This window comes from Hibiscus syriacus, unplaced genomic scaffold, assembly GCF_006381635.1.
Source record: "Hibiscus syriacus cultivar Baekdansim isolate YM2019G1 unplaced genomic scaffold, ASM638163v2 tig00110384_pilon, whole genome shotgun sequence".
NCBI lineage: Eukaryota > Viridiplantae > Streptophyta > Magnoliopsida > Malvales > Malvaceae > Hibiscus > Hibiscus syriacus.
Genome location: NW_024062715.1, coordinates 8,256,177 through 8,278,544, shown reverse-complemented (window position 1 = coordinate 8,278,544; position 22,368 = coordinate 8,256,177).

Here is a 22,368-nt window from a genome sequence, read left to right as displayed (position 1 = left end):
CATACTTTATTTGGGAGATGAAAATCCCTACCTTAGACCTGGCTATCTCTATTCCAAAGAAAGTATATAAGATTCCCCAAGTCCTTAAGTTCAAATTCTGCACTAAGAAACTCTTTTAGCCTCTTAATTTCACTTGAATCATCTTCTGTTAATATTATATCGTCCATATAAACAATAAGGATGTTATATTTTTGACTTTCAGAGTGTTTATAAAACATGGTGTGGTCTGCCTATCATTGAATATAACTTTTATTGATCATAACTTTGGTAAATCGGCTGAACCACGCCCTTGGAGATTGCTTCAGTTTATGTAAGGACTTCTTCAACTTACACACTTGGCCCTTGCTTTCTTCAAACTCGGGTGGGAAATCCATGTACACTCCGTCATTTAATTCTCCATTGAAGAATGAATTTTTACATCCAATTGAGTCAAGGGCTAATCCAAGTTGACAACTAGGGATATAAGAACTTAAATGGTGTTTAGCTTGGCAACTAGTGTAAATGTCTCTTCGTAGTCAAGGCCATAGGTTTGAGTGAAGTCCTTAGCCATAAGCCGAGCCTTGTGTCGATCACTACAGCAATTAGGTTTAAATTTTGTAGTGAATATCCATTTGCATCATACTATTTTCTTCCCACTAGGTAGATCCAAGACTTCCCATGTTTCATTGCTTTTGAGAGCCTTCATTTCTTCCATCACAGCTTGCCTCCACTTAGTTGATTCAAGAGATTCTTCTATATTTTTTGGAGTTTCTACAGAATCAACATTATGCAAAAAAAGCTTTGTAAGACTTACATAAGTTTCCATATGACAAACCGAGAAATAGGGTGTTGAGTGCAGCTCTTTGTGCCCTTTCGAATCGCAATTGGTAGATAGATGGATGAAGATGGAGGTGAGACTTCTGTTTAAAAACAGTCATCGGTAGGGGATGAAATTGGCACTGCTGTATCATTTTTCAGGAGGATGACCCCGTCGAGAGTAAACCCAAATTTCTAGAGCCTTTAAAGCATGTTCTTGTTGTCTTCATGGATTTGGTGGTTGTTGCTCTTCTTCGGTGGTGTGATTAATCGTGTTAATTTCTTGTTGCACAGGGGAAATAATGTCTAAATTTGGGATTACAATGGCACCCTGGTTGTTAGGCTTGTTTGTGATAGTAGTCGTAGGAACAAGTGGTATAATGAGGAGGGTATTAAGGGTCTCATCTTCATTGAGAGTCTCCCCTTGAAGATGAGATGCTACAAAATATGCTTCATTCTAAAAAAATGTGACATCCCAATAAACAAATATTTGGTGCAAGGTTGGTGAATAACACTTATAGCATTTCTGTGTGGGGGAATACCAATAAAGACACATGTGTGGGCTCGAGGATCAAGTTTGGATTGACTGGGTTGACAATTATGGACATAAGCTTTGTAATTGAATATTTTTGTTGGTAGATTGGGAACACAAAATAAGGGAAAGACCTTTTGAAGGGTATTTAGAGGTATTTTGAGGTTTAGGACCTTTGATGGTATTCGATTTATGAGGTAGCTAGTAGTAAGGATAACTTCTCCCCACAAGTATTTTGGGACATCTATGGTGAACATGAAGGCTTGAGCCACAACAAAGAGATGTCGGTTTTTTCTCTCTCTCGGAGATCCTATTTTGTTGAGGGGTGTTAGGACAAGAGCTTTGGTGTATGATGCCTTGGTCAGAAAGGTAAGGACTTAGATCGAGTTAAAATATTCTATCCCATTGTCAGTGCAGAGAGTATGTATGGTAGAGTTAAATTGGGTTCGAACCATTGAGTGAAAGTCTTGGAATATTTTGGGTGTTTCAGATTTCTCTTTGAGGAGGTAGACCCAACATACCCTAGTGTGGTCATCAATGAAAGTTATAAACCACCTAGCCCCCATAACATTCTTTACTCTACTGGTTTCCCATAGGTCAATGTGAATTAATGAAAAAGGTTGTTATTGGATATAGGGTTTTAATGGGTATGATACATGTGTATGTTTGGATAATTAGTAAATTTCACACTTCAATGAACTGACACTTTATTTCGAAATAATACTGGAAGAAGTTTCTTCAAGTACAAGAAGTTTGGATGCCCTAGTCTAATATGCCGTAACATAATTGTGTCCTCTTTTGAAGTGGATAGAGCCAATCCTTATTGTGCACTATTTTTATTCCAAACATAGAGTTCATCATCAACTTTAGTAGTGCCAATCATCTTCTCCGATTTCTGTTCCTGTACCACACAACCAATTGCAGAAAAATAAAAAAGGATGTTTTCTTCATCGGTAAGTTTGGGACATGTAGGATTATATCGAGAGAGAAATTCTCTGTTAGTTGTACTTTTACCACTACAAATGCTATTGAGTAAGAGCCATTAGCTATGCAGACTCGGAACAGATCATGATAGGGTGTATAGGTGTGAAACAAAGTGGAGTTATCTGTCATGCGATCGGAAGCACCCGAATCGAGTATCCAAGAGGAATGGTTGTTAGAATCAAAGGCAATGTTGAGGATAGTACCTTGGGTGGCTAAAAATCTATGAGCACTAGAAGTACCAAGCAACTTGTGGATAGTCTCAAGTTGAATTTTGGTTAGGCGAACATCGAGAGCATCATCCTGTAATGGAGGTGTTAAAGGACAACATTGCAGTCTTGTTGTCCTTTTGGTTTTTCCATGATAGCCATGGAGTTTGAAGCATTTTCCCCTTGTATGACCAACACGGTTGTAGTGGTTACACCATGGTCAAGTTGACTCTCCATCATTTCCAGCCCAGTTTTTCTAGAATTGTGGCCCCTTGGAGACGAGAGCAGAAGTTTTAGCAGGACGATGACCAAGAGTTGTCACAGTTTTAGATTCCTTTATGTCTCCCATCATGACTTGACGACGATTTTCGTCTCTTCGAACTTCTACAAATGCTTCACCGATGGTTGGTTAAAGAGTTCTGCCCAAAATACGCCCACAGACTTCATCCAACTCTCAGTTCAACCCTGCTAGGAACTTATAGAGTCGTTCCTTGTTGAGACGTGTCATAAACTTAGTGTGTTCCAAGCCTTCACCCCAGTCTGCCTCATATACATATCGAGTTCCTGCCATATGATCTTCAGATTGTTGTAGTAATGGGTTACTTCGAGTGTCCCTTGTCGAATATCTTTTAATTTGAGTTTGATATAAAAAACTTGAGAAATATTTTTCGTAGTTTTGAATAGAAGATAAGTACGGCTAATGTGGCTTTCCATTAAGTTGATTAGCCAAGCCACTACAATTGAGTTGTTGAGCTCCCATGTAGAATAAGTAGGATCTTCTATGGTTGGTCGTGGAATTTCTCCATTAATGTATCATAGTTTTCCACAACCATGAATCACCATAAGAACGGATTGGGACCATTGTAAGAAGTTCTTTCCATCGAGACGGTGATTTGTGATTATAAGGGAGGAATTAAGGTCGCATTGAATGGTTACCTAATTGAAATTTTGAGGTACTTGTGAAGTCTCAGATTCGGACAGAGTTTCGTCACCCATGGGATGAAAAGAAGGGATTTTTAGAGAGATAAGTCAGAGTTGAAAGAGAAGGATCGAAATAATCCTAATACTATGATGCCATGAACAAACTTAGAAAGAAGGTTGTTATTTCTTACTCATTAGTTTACAACCTTTATAGAGAGGACTAAGTACAAATAAGGAAATAATCCCTAAAAATCAGTAAATTCCTAAAAATCAGTGACTAAGATTAGATCCTATTTTACAAGGTAACTCCTAGGACTAAGGTAAGTTATTTGTCCTTAATCTTAGGAATTCCACCAATATATATATAACCTTAACTAAGTTCATTTTCTCTTTGGTATTTAGGTAAAACACTTTAGTATATATGTATTATCTTATGCGTGGATTTTTCATGCAAACACTTTGTTAAAGTTCCTTTTGTTCTTTCTCTTGATCTCTACTAAATGTTGCCTTTTACTTGCAAGGGTAAATGCGAGAAGTAAATTATGGGGAGTTGTCTGTCTGATCACTATAATTTTTCAGCTGTGCAGAGCAAACCTACATGGTTTACTGTCAATTCATTCACAGTGCTTGCTGCCATCTCACATTGTTTTATTATTAAGTTTATTAGGCGAAAATTCAATAATTACATTTTTGTTTTCCATTTAATTGTGCATTTCTACTACTTTTGAGTTTGCATCTTTTTACATTTTAAATCTGAATATAAACACATCTAATTACTTCTCTTTCACCTAAATTAAAAAATATTAATCAAATTATTTAACTGTTTAAATGATACCAATTAAATTACTAATTGTTAACTTTTAATGGGAGGCTAACATGATAGACAAATAAGTTTGTATTAGTTATATATTCGATCCTCATTACGTACATATTTTATTGATTTGAACTTAATTTTAATTAAAAATAATTAATAATCTTGTAATAAAATGGTGACATATGTCAATATATTAATTTAATATGAAAAATGGGAATAAAGGCCGGGGGAGGAATCAAACCTAGGCATGGAAAGGGAATAAACAAGTCTTATCCACCGAATCAAACATAAATATTAAAAGGAGTTTAGACATAATTTAATCACTGAACTAAATCTGATAATTTATTTATAATATTTTACAAATGAATGATCTTTTAAACTTTGAGTTCACATTAATATGTTAAAAAATATTAATAGTTGTGAATTATATGTAATTTCCATTATCAGCAGCTTACTTACCAACATTAGCTTTGAGAATATTGTTATTAAAATGATAATAATAAATCATACAGTAAATAAATCTTTTGTCATTGATTCAAAATATTTAATTATGGAATTCATACTCAACAAATGTTTTCAACCTTTTTTTTAAGGTCTATGATCCTTGGCGATTTTCTCGATATATCACCGTCCACCACTTTATTTCTCGATTAGGCACCGTTCATAATATATTTCTCGATCTAACACCCTTTGCAGAAAGGCGCGTCCTCTGCAGCGCGCCTTATGCTGACGTGGTATACACGTGTGTAAAGGAGATATAGCGCGGTGCAAGGGCCGCACCTTACTCCAGAATCTGCCATGAGTCACAAAGGCGCACCCCCTGCGGCACGTCTTAGCTATAATTACCCACCTACCCCGTCGTTTCACACCCCAATCCCTCCTTATAAATACACCCATCCTCAATCACTTTCATCACACTAAATTCTCTCAACTTCTCTCAAATACTCTTATAATCTTTGTCTAAGGTATATTTTATTATATTTTGTATTTAATTTATTCAAGTATTTAATTTTTTAATATTTTACTTAATTATTTTTTTTGCAGATATAAAATGTAAGACGATCTACTTCGCTTGGATAAAAATCATATATCTCGACACTTTGCTGATACGGTAACATTTTAATTTAATTAAAATTATTAGTAATAACTTATTGATTTATTTCATGCATGATTATTAGATTAAGAATTAATTTTTGTAATTATTTAATTTTAAGAGAAGGACCGTGTATTAGATCATTTTATTAGGAATCTTAAGTTAGTAATACTTAGCCGTGTCTTACCGTATTTAGTAGAGGCTGGATTCAGTTACATAGGTAGATATCAGGGTCACTGTAAGATAGAACCAGACCTTATTTCTACCTTAGTAGAGCGTTGGAGGCCGGAGACCCACACATTTCATCTTCCGTGCGGAGAGTGAACGATTACACTTGAGGATGTTGCTATGCACCCGGGGTTTTCGGTAGATGGAGATGTGATATCGGGGATCGCGTAGGGTTCCTGGACTGCTTTGTGTCGGGATAATCTAGAACGTGTCCCCGGAAAGTTTTAACGGTTGTCGGATACCGTTAAATTGGTTAGATGCCAATTTTCGGGAGTTGAGCGAGGACGCCTCTGATGATGAAGTTAAAATGAATGCACGGGCATGCATACTGCAGCTGATAGGAGGGTTGCTGATGCCGGACAAATCTCGCAACCAAGTTCACTGCATGTGGTTGTGACATCTTGTCAATTTTCGTCTACCTGGATTATTCAGTTGGGGGTCGACAGTTTTGACTTTATTGTACAGGGAGATGTGTTGAGCCACTGACTACATGAGAAATGTTATCGGCGAATGTCTCCTCCTGCTGCAGTCTTGGGCATGGTATCGATTTCCCTTTTTATGTCCCGTTGTCAAGAACCCATTCGTATTTCCGCTACTCTTGAGGTAATTATAAAATTGATTTCGTATATGAATCATTTTATATAGCGTATAATAAATTTTTTTTCCTTGAATAGGTGGTCTACTGATAGGAAAAATCATCAGGAGCTACCTGATGATTTAGATAAAATTAGGGTGTTAATCGATCAGAAGGCTGGCACACAGGTATGAATTTTAATGTATAAAAATTGATTTTAGATTATAGTTATATAAGTAGATTATTATTTTGATAAAAATTATATATATTTGTTTTAGTTTGAATGGGTGCCATATTCTAATGATGATGTGAGGACGGTGATCCCACCTGAGTTGAGGGGCCCATCAGATGTTTGGATGGCGATGGTCCATTTGATCTGTTATGCGACCATCGAGTGGCACTCCACTGATCGCGTGCTCTGGCAATTTGGTTGTTTTCAACCAATTCCAGAAGCACCTCGCAATATGGACGAGTTGCATTGCATAGATAGACACGACAAGACCGATACAGATTGGCTGGTGATGCATCATGAGTGGGTCGTGTTGTGGGAGGATCGACATCGACGCCTACCCCGTAGAGAGACCATTTATGTTGATCACTTGACGGTTGGTGATGATTATTATGAGTGGTTCAATAGAAATGGGAAACCGTTTCTGCTTCCCGTGGATGCACGAGGATGGACCTTTCCACGACGTCGACAGAGACGTTCACCGACACATCACCATCGTCTCCCGACTCGTGGATGGAGAGCAGGTGCTTCCGGTTCATCCTCAGCTGCACCAGCATGACCTTCATAGCAGCCACCGTCTACAGCGACTTACATACCACATCCATATGTTATGCCGCCACTATTCCCTTACCCGATACCGACGCCGCCACCATCACATGGTTTTATGACACCGCCGCCGCCACCTTCACAGAGTTATATGACCCCTCCTAGAGGCTATTATGGGTTTATGTTTGTAGATCTGACTTGGGGTTTATATGCCCACATTTTGGCGGGTTCAGCCTCATCACCCATGGCCGCAACACATACACCTCCTGTACAGTTTTCACACTCAGCGATGTCTGGGTTTTATAAGTTTTCCCAATTTTCGCAGGCCGGTGGGATAGTCAGTCATACACCTCCAGGGTCCTTATTCTATGGAGGTGCTTCATCGTCATCAGCTCCTCATCAACAAAATTTAGCTGCTCAGGACGACGACGGTGATGATGATGACAGTGAGGAGTCACAACCAGTGATACGAAGAAATCCTCCTCGAGACCGACAACCACCGTCTTACAGAACACATTTGCGTCGCAGGCATCGATAAATTTTGTTGTTTTTATTATATTTGTATTTAGTACTTTTTATATTAGTTGTTTATTGGATTTTTATTGTAATTCTTTTATTTATCATCTAATACTTACTTTAATTCGTTAATATGGTTGGATTTATTTTTAATTTATTTTGTTAAATTTGTTGGACATTTTGTTAATTTATTTTAATTTATTGTAATTTGGTTATCATTTACCATTTAATACTTATTGTATCGTTAATATCAGTTATTCATTAATATAACGCCAACATCCAATCTCGTATAAATGTATCATTTTTTAATCTTCATCAGCGGTTATCGAATAACATTAACTTGAAGTAAATACAAATTAAATTACAATAATTATTAATTGATAAACAACTACATCATTTCCTCATCAATTGTTACTTAATGACAACAGAAGTAGACATGTTTTTCTAGTGTGTCATGGGTTTCTACAATGCCCACATCTTCTGTCTTGTCTAGATCTTTCTCGAAAATCCATACCACAATGAATTCGATTTAATTTTGGACGATCACATTCCCTCAATAAACTCGGATTTGGTACAATCGGAAGCTAATCTTGAACCTCATAAGGGTCTTTGTCATTACCTATGGGGGGAACTCAAATTCATATACCTTAAAAACTTCAGATAGTAGGTATACGTGATCCACAAAATGGTTATAGTCTTGACTTGTATGCGAGCAAGCGCTATCACATGAGAGCATGGATATTTCAGAGCTTGAAAAAACCCGCAGTCGCACGTTCTATCCCTTAGATTTACTCTTAACGACACAACTTCAATCCCTTGAAGAGGTCGCGGCAACTCTGTGACACGAAACATTTCATGCTTTCTAGAGAAGCTTGTTACAGACATCCCATTTGATGCAACAATTTTTTTCTGTAGACCTGTAACTAATCTAGGGTGATAGACATGACCGCCTTGCATCCAGGTTTGAGCTTGTCCCCCGAGCTTCACAAAAAGACGTGCACCCTTTAAAGTTGAATTGATTGCCTCTACCAAATTGGTCGTCATGTTCCATATCGATTCCACCATCATATGTGTTCGTCCACATTTCTTTATCGATGAGGCTGATGTAATCGTATCCTTCCTCGTTCTTCGCCCGTAAATCTTGAAGTATTGATTCAAACGTTTGAGGAAGTAGTTCGTAACCTGATCAAAAAATGTATAACTTACTAACCTGATCAAAAGGATTGAAAGAAAACAAACTACATCAGTTTCACTTACCCATGCACACAAGTAATTGACGCTCATCATTCTTCTTGTATCTTCCATGGTAGTTCGCAGCAATGTGTCAGAGACAATATCTATGTTTGACAAAGGGTGGTTGCCACATTGGACCCAAAGACTCGATTGCTGCTTTGATCCCAGCTCCGCGATATGAAATGACACATATTTTTTCTCTCGTGATAACATGTGCACGTAAAATATTTCGGAGGAAAAAAGCCCAAGAATCTATATCTTCTCCTTTGACAAGAGCAAAAGTAACTGGAAGAATGTTGAGATTGCCATCTTGGACAACTGCCAATAATAAAACTTGCTTGTTTTTTCCATACAAGAAAGTCCCGTCGATATGGACCACAGGCTTGCAGTATTTGACATCATTAACGCACTGTGGGTAAGTCCAAAAAGCCTAGTAGAATTGGCATCGATCTCGGAGAACTCGATCATTATGGTATGCATAGGAGGTTTTGAAGTCCACAATTGTCCCATGATTCAACCTCTGCACCAGCCTAAACCAGCCTGGAAGTTCGTTGTAAGATGCATCCCATTCGCCATGAAGTTTGACAATGGCATTTTGTTTTACCAACCAAGCTTTTTTATAGGAGACATTGTACCCATACTGCGATTGTATAGCTGAAATCAACACAACAACAACTATATGAGAGCTTGCTTTTACCATGGGCATGATGGCTTGGCATATCACTTCCGAGTCCAAGTTGGGATGATCTTGGTTAACCCCTCCACCACAACATGTGTGAGGACCGTTGTATATTATTAGTTCCCATATGTTGTTTTTCCTCTTCCTCTTTGATATGCGAACCATCCAATTGCATCCGTTTTCGCGTCGGGCACAATAGCATACATATTTTTCTGTCGTGGAGCGGTCGACTCTCTATTGAACATAATTATGGATATTGTAATTTTTTATAGCCATCATCGCTTCTTCCTTGCTTGAAAACTCCATGCCTAAATATAACTCATCATTATTTATTGATGAGTAATATCCATAGTCGCCGAAATAAGGCATATTCGTAAATTCTGGCGCATACATTTCACCATAATCAACTTCATACATGTGTGCTGGAGGGTTAATTTGTGCCACATTTGCTGGAACTTCATCCACATCATCATCATCATCAGAGTTGAATTGCGGTGATTTTGGGTGAATGAATAGTCCAGTCTCAGCACCATCCGCACTAGGCTCACGAAGCGGTTCTTCTGGTAGAGATGATGGTTCCTCCATGCTCTCCACATTTAGGTCGAAGAACCTACTACTTGCACGCATTCCCCTTGAACTGGAAGGCATATCGACATTCAGATCGAAAAAGCTCGCAGTCGAATGCCTCCCCCTGGAGCTTGAAGCCATCGTGTCAAATGGAAACTGCACAGATTGTTGCGTCGATGTCATCTCCCATATTAAGGTCAAAGGGATTTGCAGATGAATGTCTTCCCCTTGAACTGGACGCGATGTTGCCAAACAGATTATTCGTCGACTCACCTCGGTACATATCGTAAGGAGTTACGGATGAATGTCTCCCCATTATGGCATTAAAATCATTACACATTACTGTCGTTGGGCTGTCAACTTGATCAACTTGTTCAGCCAGCCCATAGTGGGAGCTTAATGATTGACCCTGAACAACACGCACTTGAATAAAATTTGCATACATCTCAATATCAGCATTTGAATAATTACTTTGAGCTTCAACCATCATTTCAACACCATCATTTTTCAAAAGTTTGAACGCTGTATAAGTTAAATGACAACAATGATGTTGGAAATCTGTACTGCAATGACGACATTCTTCTACTATTTCCAACATGAATCTTCCTCGAAATCTTCGTTATCAGCTCCTCAAGAGTTACGTTTCTCTTCAATGATATTTTAACACGCTCATTTGATACGAAAACAATGCCGTTTTCATCTTCTTGAATTTCACCATTATAATAAACAATAGCTGAAAGTCGTGTCATTCTTTGAGTTTAAAAGTGCGACAATATTATATCTGCAAAAAAAAAAACTGAAACAAAGCTGATTAAATAAATAATATATGAACAAAAATATAACACAATATAATTTTTACACATAAACGTAAATAATTTAAATAATATAATTTTATATTATTACTTGTACTGTAAAACTATTTCGATGTATGCTCCCGCTTTCTAATTTTACAAACACAGAAATTAATTGACAACAATTAGTATAATATTTTTTCAAATAATCATAATAAACAATAAGTATGATAAAAAGAATTATCACAAAATTACCTTATAACGAAAAATCGCACGAACTTCTGAATCAAATATGAGAAGATTGTCTGATTGTTGTATGAATTTTTTCTAATCGAGAGGAGATGTGAGGAGTTACCGGGGGAAAGGGTATTTATAGCCGGGAAAAGCTACAAGACGCGGTACCTGCACCGCGCCTTACATAATTATATCATAAAGCTAAGACGCGACCTCTGGTCCGCGGCTAATATAATTGTGTTAAAGGTAAGGCGCGGTCCATGTCATGCGTTATACTCCAACGTGGCCTAAGGCACGTCACAAGGGCTGCACTTTACACACGTGTATACCACGTCAGCATAAAGCGCGCTGTAGGGGGCGCGCGCCTTACCCCACGTGGCACCACATCAGCGTAAAACGTGCTGCAGGGGCGCTCTTTTCTGCAAAATGTGTTAGATCAAAAAAATATAATATGAACGATGCAAGATCAGAAAAAAAAATGATGAACGGTGATATATCGAGAAAATCGCCATCATCCTTATGTGCTGTGATGGAACAATTGAAACCTTAAACCCTGATTATAAATCAATTGTAATAAAAGTAAAATTTATTTCTAGCATTGAATAAATTCCCTACATCATGATGGGTCATATCAAATAAACCTTTTAAAATAAATCATATTAATGAATATCTACAACATTTAAAACTTAACAGTCGAAAGATCTTTGAACAATAAAATTATAATAAAATTTCAATCAAATATCATCAATTGAAATATCAATTGAAATTTAGGTCAACCCCTAACCCTATAAACTACTATAAGAGAACAATAAAAATATAATTACATTTTAATTACATTTAACTAATTTTTTAATATTTGTTTATAAGGATTTTAATAATTTGATTTTATTTATTAATGATGTGATATATTATTATTTATTAATAATGTATGTAATTTATGTACTGATACATAAAATTTATTGGTTATTTTTTTAATAGTCTCAAAATATATAATGTAATATTTATTCAAAATTTTTATTAATTATTTATAATGTACACACACAAATATAATTATTTTAATCTAAGACTCTTATACAAAATATTTTCTTTAATCAATCTAACCAATTACGTCATTTATATTAAAATTATATTTGGCAAAATCGTAATGACTAATGAGATATGCAAAGCCAACTACTCTTGTCCTTTCAAATTTAAGAAGCATTGATCTTATTTAAGATAAATTTCACGTTCTTTCGATAGCTTCTAGCTGTCTTCTGCTTGATTCAAAGTTAGAATTAATGGGTCCATAGATTTCCAGGTGGTGAATTTATAATTATATATCTTCTGTAGCTTTCAAATAAGCGATGAGGTGGGTATGTCTGTTGTTTCTTTCGCCTTTGAAAAGCTCGTTTGACAGTGAGATGGAATGAAGCTTGTTTCGTGGCTTCTTTAAATACATATCCTTAGGTTTCATTACCTTTACAAGAAATTCATCGGTCAAATCTTCTGTTATCCATTTGATTCCTGTTTTTTTTCCCTTTCTGATATGGAGCCTTCCAAAACATATGGAGCCACCGAGGAATGCCAAAGCAGTGAATCAGGGTGGACGACGTACATTGGTTTCTCCTCACAGGGCGGCGATGACGGCGGCAGCAACGACGGACACAGTGAAAAAGATGCTGCTGCTGCTGATGATGATCTTGATGATGATGATGATGATTCGATGGCGTCTGATGCTTCTTCAGGTCCAAGGCATAAAGGGCATGAAACCACGACTGCGTTATCTTTGAAGCATGACGAAGAAGAAGATGATGAAGACGAAAGGGGTTGTTTTTTGCACAAGAAAGGTAAGAAATCAATGGAGAAACAAAAGCTTGGGTTGATGAAAAACAAACGAGACGAAGTAGTTAAAAAGCAGACACCATTGAAGGCAAAACGAGCTTTATCTGATCCTTGTCGAACGGGTTTCAAAATAAGACAAGCATCTGGTTCGGTAAACAAAACTAGAAAACTGCTTCTTTTGTTCCTTATAATTTTGTTGTTCTCATGATGGGTTTGCTGGTGAAATACTTAATAGAATTCAGCGCAAGAACTTAGCAAAAATATATATGTATTTGTTATTGGAACTCTGATGTAAGAGTTCCATCAAGAAATATAAGCTTCCATTAATGTCAAATTATATCCTAATCGAATTCATTAACGATTAAATTTAAAAGGATATTAAAGAATGTCTCAATTTTCATATATCAACCATCTGTACGAGAGTTGATTTATACAAAAGCTGAACTTAGTAAATAAATTTACTAACAAACCAACTGTTATCGAATAGAATAACTAAGAATAATCAATTTTTGCATTCTCAACACTTCCCCTCAAGTTGGGGTTGAAAAAACATCTCTAAGACCCAACTTAGAAGATAAGTATTTGAAGATACTATTTTTTTTTATCCATTTTATTATTATTATTATTATTATTATTATTATTATCATTATTAATATTATTATTATTATTATTATTATTATTATTAGTATTATTATTATTATTAGCATTATTATTATTATTATTATTATTATTATTAGTATTTATTATTATTATTAATATTATATATTATTATTATTATTATTTAATAAATAATTACAACTGGACCGGCCCAGTTACAAACCAACCGGAACCGGTCCAGACAACCAGAAACCCTAAACAATTAGTAAGGTTTCAGCTAGGGTTTCTAAACCCTAGCCACACCCAGCCGCCTCTGATGCTTCCAGATCCCAGCCGCCGCCTCACTGCCAAGTGGTCCAATGGCCCACTGCCGACGCCTCCGCCGCTGCCACGTCCCGAATGAAGGCTCCAGAAGATCAACGCCGGCCGTCCACGCCAAGGCTACGGGGTGAGTCACCACTGGTAGTCCGGTGACTCACCAAAGCCCTCTCTTCGGACCGGTCCGATGACCGCACCGGTGGGGCTATAAAAGCCACCACCCACCTGCGAGACAGAAAAGAGAGACAGAACGAGACACAGAAACAAAAAAAAAAAGAAGAGAGAAATAGAACCGGAAAAAAACAGAGAAAACAACAGCTACCAACGATCCCAGTCCACCACAACAGAGCAAAAACAAAAGGAAAAAGGAAGAAAAGAAACTTACCGAGGGAACCGTTGATCATCAGAGCCTTTTGGAGCCATCGGAAAGTCAAAGGTCGAAGGTATAAACTTTAGATCTACGCATTTCAGTAGTATTTTAGGCTAAAAAACCTACGGATCTAGCTTTAGGGAAAACCAGGCTTTAATTTAGGGTGGGATTTATAATTTCCGGCCACCGGATATGGTGGCCGGCGGTGGTTTTGACGGTGGCCCACGGTGGCCGACTGATAACCAGCTTCCCTCCGATGAGGGAAGTTAGAGAAGGAAGAGAGAGCTTCTTCTCTCGTTTTTGAGAGAAGAAGAAGAAAAAGAAATGAGATGCTGGCCCTTCGGGCCAGCTATGAATGGGCTTAAATAGCCCTCCCCAAACGACGCCGTTTTGGGAGGGATCTGTCCGTAATTATAAAAAGATTAACCTCTTCCGTCATCCCTTTAGTTTGTAATCTTTACCTTTTAGTCACTGAATCAAATTTTTGATTCTTTTAATTTGGTCTCTACATTTTATTTATTTATATTTTAGCCATTAACCGTATTAATAATATATTTAAGATAAATTTCATATTTAGTCCTTTAATTTTGATAAATAATTTTAATCCCGAGTATATATTTTTAATTTATTTTAATATGATATTCGAATTTTATATAGTTTTAAATTAGTCACTAAATTAATAAAATACGAAAATAACATGTTTAAACCTTATATTTTTGATTAATTATGAATTAGGTTTTTTTTAATTTTAATTTTTACTATAATTTAGTCACTAATTTTAAATATTTTCATTTATTTTACCACTTTTAAATATATTGTTCTAATTGTATTTTTATTGTTTTAATTTTTATATTTTAAAAATGTTACTATTATTATATAGTCATAAATATATAATGAATAATAAATCATATTTTTTTAATAATTATTTTAATATTTTTATATATCGAAGAAAAGGACAGTCTTAATACAACTGGATGTCCTATTCTGATGTTTTAAAATTAAACAATATTATTTAAATTAATATTTATCAATATCAAAGAAAAGAACTGTCTTAAAGCACCTAGAAGTTCTTTTCGGATATTTTTTAATATAATTTTTGAAAATAATAGGATTAAAAATTAAATATATTTTTGAATTTTTAAATTTTAATAATAGAGACAATTTAAAATTAAAAAGTACCAATTTTGGGCGTTGTAGGGGTGCTAATCCTTCCCTAAACGTAATCGACCACGAATCCTTTTTTTAAAAAGAATGAATTTTTGGTTATAAACGCAGATCAGTTTAATTTTTTAATTGATGTTTTCTTAAAACTCTTTTAAAAAAAAATATTTTTAGGTATTCGACCTACCTGACCCAAAAGGCCGATGGCGACTCTCAAATTATTTTCAAAACCATTTATTCACATCAATTTCCCCGCCAAATTTAATATTTCGTGCCCGGACAAAAACCGGTTACGACAGCTTGGCGACTCCGCTGGGGACTGGTCAAACTTTTAAAAAATTAATTATAAATTGTCTCTATTAAAAATTAAAAAATTTATATATTTAATTTTTAATTCTTTCTTTTCAAATTTTTTTATATTTATTATTTTTATATATTTATATGTTTTATTTGCAAGTATTTTATTTCAGTATTTATTTTTATGTCAAAAGTTTAACATTTTCTCCTCACACAACACTTGCATTGCATAACATAAAGCTCTATAATTGAGTTGTCCCTTTTAAGTGAAGTGAAAGCAACGTCTTCGTGAGAATTTATTCTCCGTGTCAGACCTAGCAAGTAACTTTCGGGGTTCATATGCTCTCTGTCTTCGTGAGAATTTATTCTCCGTGTCAGGCATAGAGAAATGTATCCCCTCGAATTGAACTCGATTCACTTTAGTCTGTAATGGACTAGGATTGAGGGTTAGCAACCCAAGGGGGCACTAACAAGGACATTCGGGTACCTTTACTCCTAGTTCTGAAACCCTGCATATAAAAAAAACCTTAGAAACTCTTCCAATCAGAAGTCATGCCGAAATTTTGTCCAAAATAGGTGTACACACAGGAGAAATGAATTATGTCTTTCCTGTTAATTTATTTTACATGTTTATTTAAATTATTTAGAAAAGCATGTTTAAATTAAATAAATGTTATTATCCTTTAACTAACTTATTTTCTTTTTGTGTGTTCTTTATTTTTCTGTTTGCATAACATCATACAGGATAAAAGACATTGATCCTTGTGTTAATAGTCTCATTGGAAAACCTTCATCCATGGATAAAAGGGTTCAAGTCAGTAATTCTAAACTCAGAAGTAAGACAGTGGGCTGAAGATTTACAAAGAAGAAGGAGATAGTCTGCCAGATGATTATGTATCTGACTTAGCCATTTACTTCAGTTTCACTAAAAGAAATGATCTGCAAGATTTGCGAGGTATTTGGGAAAGTTGGGATTCAAACAAAAAATTGCAGTTTTATCAGACTTACGGAGACATCCCATATTTGCTCTATGTTGAAGTTGATGATGAATTACTCAGAGCCCTAGTTCAATTCTGGAATCCAGGGTACAATTGCTTCACTTTCAATAAGGAGGACTTGGTCCCTACTATTGAAGAATATACAACTTGTTACATCTTGAAGGTGCTTTGGAGAGTCGATATATTCAAAGTCAATTAAAACTCAGCCCTTCGAGTTAAATTAGCAAAGATTGCTGGGGTACGAGAAGAATGGGTAGCATCCCGTACAAAACAAAAAGGCGAAAGCGAAGGCATTGCTTGGACCAACATCAGAGAGCTTATTCAGAGTCATCCAGACGCTAAAGTACGCTTCGATCTATTTGCTCTGGGTATATATGGTATGGTCATCTTCCCAAAGCATTGGTATATTGAAGCTGCAGTAGACTTGTTTTGAACAACTGCCAAAGAAGATTAACCCTGTTTCTGCCATCCTAGCAGAGACCTTCAGATCGTTTAAATGCTTGCAGAAGGCTAGGAGGTGGACGATTCTCAGGGTGTACCCAGTTGTTATATGTTTGGATCCGTAGTCATTTCTGGAGGACGGAAAAGGTTTCATACCGACGCTTCAATACGGATTACTCACCATTAAAAGAATTTCTAGAGCAGGAATGGCCGAAAGAAATTAAGAAGGATATGTGGATTAATGCCTTTAGAAATCTGCAAAGCAATGACGTTGTTTGGCGCGCCCCATGGCAAATCCAAAGGGAATTCTTTTACAGGTGTGGTATTACCACTGGATAATGCTGCTCGGATTATGGGAGGAATTGGATATGCACCACTTCTGGTCATAAGACAGTATGAAGGTCGTCAATTTAACCTCACTGCTGGACTACAGTCATCTGAGTTCGCATTCCACAGCAAAAATTATAAAAGAAATATCATGGAAGCCGTTACAGCTTGGAAAACAACTTTTTGTATTCGAGCTAAAGCAGCAAAAGAAATGCTAACTCCTGATTATGAAGAATGGAGATCTGTCAGAAAAAACGAAAATATTCCTCTACCAGATCAAAATGAGATATTCCTATGGAAGATCACATTAAGGTGGTTCCATCAGAGATTGAAATCCTGAGAGCTGAGTTTGAAGCAGAAAGAGAAGGTTGGTCGAAAGTTAGATCAAATGAGACAAGATAAAGCTATGTTGGATTGACATTGACTTTCATTCATCACAATGTGCAATGTTGAGAAAAGATAAGAAAAAGGTGAGATAGTACAGAGCCTTACAGAAAGATTACCAAGAGTTATAAATCCCGAAAAGCATCAGGACCCAGCCAATCGACGGTACAGATGACCAGAGAATTGAACATTGAGAAAAGACGAGTTGGAGATCTGAAAGGAAAGAATAGCTGTCTACTCAAAAGCCGGAAAAAGGAAAGCAAAAAATGGAAGATTTCGAGGCTGACAGAAGAGAGCGAATTATAAAACACAAGGCTGAAAACCGCGAGATCATGAATGAAATGCAAAGAAAATCGAGCCAAGATTTAGAAGAGATGAAGAATGACATCTTTGTTAAATTTGAAGCGAGAAATATCATGTTCAAGGATTTGAATCTGAAATGAACCAGTTGATTGCTGAGCTGAAGTCAGAGGCCAAAAGATGGAAGAATCCAATGTTGAAAAGAAAAATGGGTTAGAAAGAAAAAATTTCAACACCAGACTTGAGGTAGCAGGAGGTGGCTAGCAATTGGATGCAGAGATGCAGAAACAAAGATATTCAAATCCAGAAGCTTAATCAAAGAACGCAAGAAGCACGAACAAAACTTGAGGAGGATCTGGATCAGTCTAGAAACAAAAACTCAGAGTTTAATACTTACATTTTGCAACTGGAAGAATTATTGTTTCAAGAAAAGGTTCGTCTAGGACCTAATGATCTCAAAGAAAGTAATGAGGAAAATGCTTCACTGCGAAGACGCATTAGAGATCTTGAAAAAATTCTGCACAATTGTCAAGTCAGAATCACTGAGTTAGAGCAAACTCTTGAAGGAACAATGAGCAATGGCAAAAGTCAACCGAGTTCTATGTGGAAAAAAGAAGAAAGAAGCAATATGGTGTTCGAGGCCATGGTACAGATGAGTGAAGTTGCTAGATATGTTGGGGAACTAGCTGTTGAAGCCAAAATAATTGAGCATCAAGTTGATCCAGTTTCTAGATGTGGAAAGAAGGTGTCATGGTTAATGAAAGAAATTATAGAGCTTAATAAGAAAGCTATGCCTTATCTGTAGTTATGAAATATTATAAAGAAACTTTTGTATGCCGATGAAAGTTGTTCTATGACAGTTAACTTTTGGGATCAATGTTTTTACATACATGCACTTTTCATACATTCATCATTCATTTCATAATTTTTGCTATGAATTATCATTTTTATTAAGTTAAAATTCATTAATTAAAATTTGAAAAAATAATATAAAAGATTTTTCAATCGCAGTTACTCTGGCCAAAAGAAATACTACATCACTACGGTACTAGAAGCCCTAGAGAATTATGGAGGATAAAATACAGCGTATTGAGGAACAGCATCATAAAGAAGAGGAAATGAGAATGAAGCTGGAAAAAATTGAAGCCAGCATTGCAAATTCACAAGATAGTATGATGAAGAAGATAGAGGATATGTTTAAAAGGCAGGCTATCAGTGAAAAATGCAGGAAAATCCTGTATCTTTTGACCAAGAACCCATATACCCTCTAGGTTTTCCACCAGAATCAATTTATCACTCTGGTACTACCCCTATACAAATCAATGCTCGTACATCTGCATTACAAGAAGTCAAACCACATGAGGAACAACAAGTGGATCCTGCATCTTCAAGCAAAAATCTGCTTATGTCCGATGTGAAAATAGGGGACCTTAATACTGAGCATTTGATCCCAGATTTAAATGAGCTGAATGAGAAACAAAAGTAAATGAAGAACTGACCAGACAGATCAAGAGCTTAGAAGAACGAATGAAATCCGTGGAAATAACTGAATCATTCTATGGATTTGATGCTAGTGAGCTGGTTTGGTTCCAGACTTAATCCTCCCTATCAAGTTCAAAGCTCCCGAATTTGATAAATATAACGGTACTACATGCCCTTCATCCCACATTACTATGTTTTGTCGAAGAATGGCAGGATATGTGAAGGACGAGAAATTGTTAATTCACTGCTTCCAGGATAGTTTGACAGGACCGGCTTTAAAATGGTATACTCAATGACTAAGCCAACATTAGATCCTGGAAAGATTGGCTAAAGCATTTTTAGAGCAGTACCGCCATGTGACAGACATGGTCCCTGATAGATGGACTCTACAGAATTTGGAGAAAAAGAATAATGAACTTCAGACAGTATGCCCAGAGATGGCGTGACACTGCGGCCAAGTTCAACCACCTTTGTCAGAAAAAGAGGCCACAGTGATGTTTGTTCATACATTGAGGCTCCTTATTTAACCATTTAATGGGGAATGCAACAGAAATTTGCATTTGGTCATTTCTGGAGAATTAATTGAAAATGTCTTAAAAAGTGGCAAGATGAATCAAATGATGGGTCTAGTTCCAAAGACCTACATACCGGAAAAAGGAGAATGAGGTCAACAATGCCAATTCTTACAGCAAAGATTCATCGAAAAGTGTTACAATAACCCAGCCAAGGGTTAAGAAAGAGGAAACAAACACTAATCGAGCAGAGTCCAGAGGATCTCGAAAAGAAAATGAAAGGTTGTCTTTTACACCTTTACCAGTACCATATGCAGAATCTATGATTCGCTGTTAAAAGCAGATGTTATAAGGCCCTATCCTTTGGTTCCCATGCAACCACCATTCCCTCCTTGGTATGATACAAGGCACACTGTGTTTACCATGAAGGAATTACAGGACATTCTATTGAAAACTGTCTAGCATTCAAAAGAGTGGTTCAAAATTTGATCAACACTGGGAAGTTGGAATTCAATACACCATCCGCATCAAGTCATCCATTGCCAAATCATGGAGATAAAAACGTGAATGCAATTCAGGAAGAGAACAGAAAGAAAGCAAAGACTGACATTTCTGAAATTAAATCTCCGTTTGTTTGGATTTCCAACAACTTTCTTTAGCCGGTATAATTCCACAACAATTCAGGCCAAGCAAATGAAGGCAGAATTATTGTGAATATCATCAGGAGAAAGGGCATAAAATTCAACTATGTCCTGAGTTTAGAAACTTGGTGCAAAAATTGATGAACAATAGAGAAATAGAATTCTTTGAAGAAGAACCCGGGAAAAAAGAAAATGTTTGCTCATCAGAGGATTCTAAACCAAATCAAAGAATAAAGATCCTGTGATCATTAATGTGAAATCATCCACGGTGATTCAGGCACCAATAAGGCCAAAAGTAGTATTACCACTCCTCTACCATTTCCATACAAAGATACCCGTAGGGTACCTTGGAATTATACTACCAATGTTTCAATGGTAGGAGGACCTGTTTCTTCAGAAAAACAGAAGAGAAATACAAAGTAGTACTACATCGACATCTGAAGCAGTAAGCGAAGTCGGTTTCTTTACGAGAAGTGGGAGATGTTACTCTCCCGAAACATCTAATGCTTCAGAACAGTGAAAGCAAAAGGAAAAGCTGTGGCAATACCTCAGAAGGTTTTGAAGATGATCCCTTCCAGCATTCATGAACCTGTGACAGAAAAGCAAGCTCAAGATTTTTGAAATTCTTGAAACATAGTGAGTATAGTGTGGTTGAACAACTACACAAAACAGGCGAGAATTTCTATTCTTGATCTTTTGATGAATCAGAAGCGCATAGGAATGCTTGATGAAAATCTCAATCGACATTTATCCCCGAAGATATATCCCTCAATAAACTTGACAGAATTGTGGGACATATAGCCGCCGACAATACATAAACCTTCACAGATGATGAAATACCAGAAGGCGGAATGGGGTCAGTAAAAGCTTTAAACATCACGACACATTGTCATGGTCATGTGTTGCCAGGAGTATTGATTGACAAGGGTCTGCCCTCAATTTGATGCCTCTAGTTACACTTCAAGAATGCCTCTGGATCAATCACACATGAAGAGTTATCAAATGTGGTACGAGCATTGCGTCGGTAACAAGCGATGTTCCATATATCGATACCAATGATGAGGCTCTTGAATGCTCTTTTCGAGCTCTTGAATTTGTAATGCGACCTTTATTGCAGAAGGAAGCAAAATTCCATATCCCAGATTGTGATTGCACCAAGATGACGGTACACAAACTTTAGGCATCGGAGCTAAAGCTGGGAAAGGTCTAGGAAAGAGTCTTCAAGGATTTCAGTTCCTATCGTATAAAGATGAAAAAGACCGTTTTGGGCTGGGGTTTAAGCCCAATCTTCAGCAAAGGAACAAAGAGATGAAAAGAAGATGTGAAGATAGAAAGGCAAAATTGAAAGGAGGAGAAATCCTTTGGAAACACATGTCTTTCCCACAGTTGAGGACAACATTCAGATCAGGGGAACAATTAATGTGGAACAGCAACTTGTTGAAGCCTTTAAGAAGAAAAGTTGATGAAAGACCAAGACATAGTTGAAGAAGCTATGAATGGATTATTTATCAACATGATCGCGAATAACAACAAGACTGGCAAGTACTTGGATATGATTCGACCATGCCTTCCTGAAGAAACACTCACCAATTGGATCGCTGAAGATCTTCCTATAGTTTTTAATATTAATACAGAGTAATATTCAGAACTAATCTTTATGTTTAGCTCAAAATATGAAAACTTTTGTTATCTTGTAAAGAAATTATGTTAAATATAAGAAATTTTCTTTAAAATTTTCAGATGGCAATCATTCTTTACATTTTCTTACATTTTTACA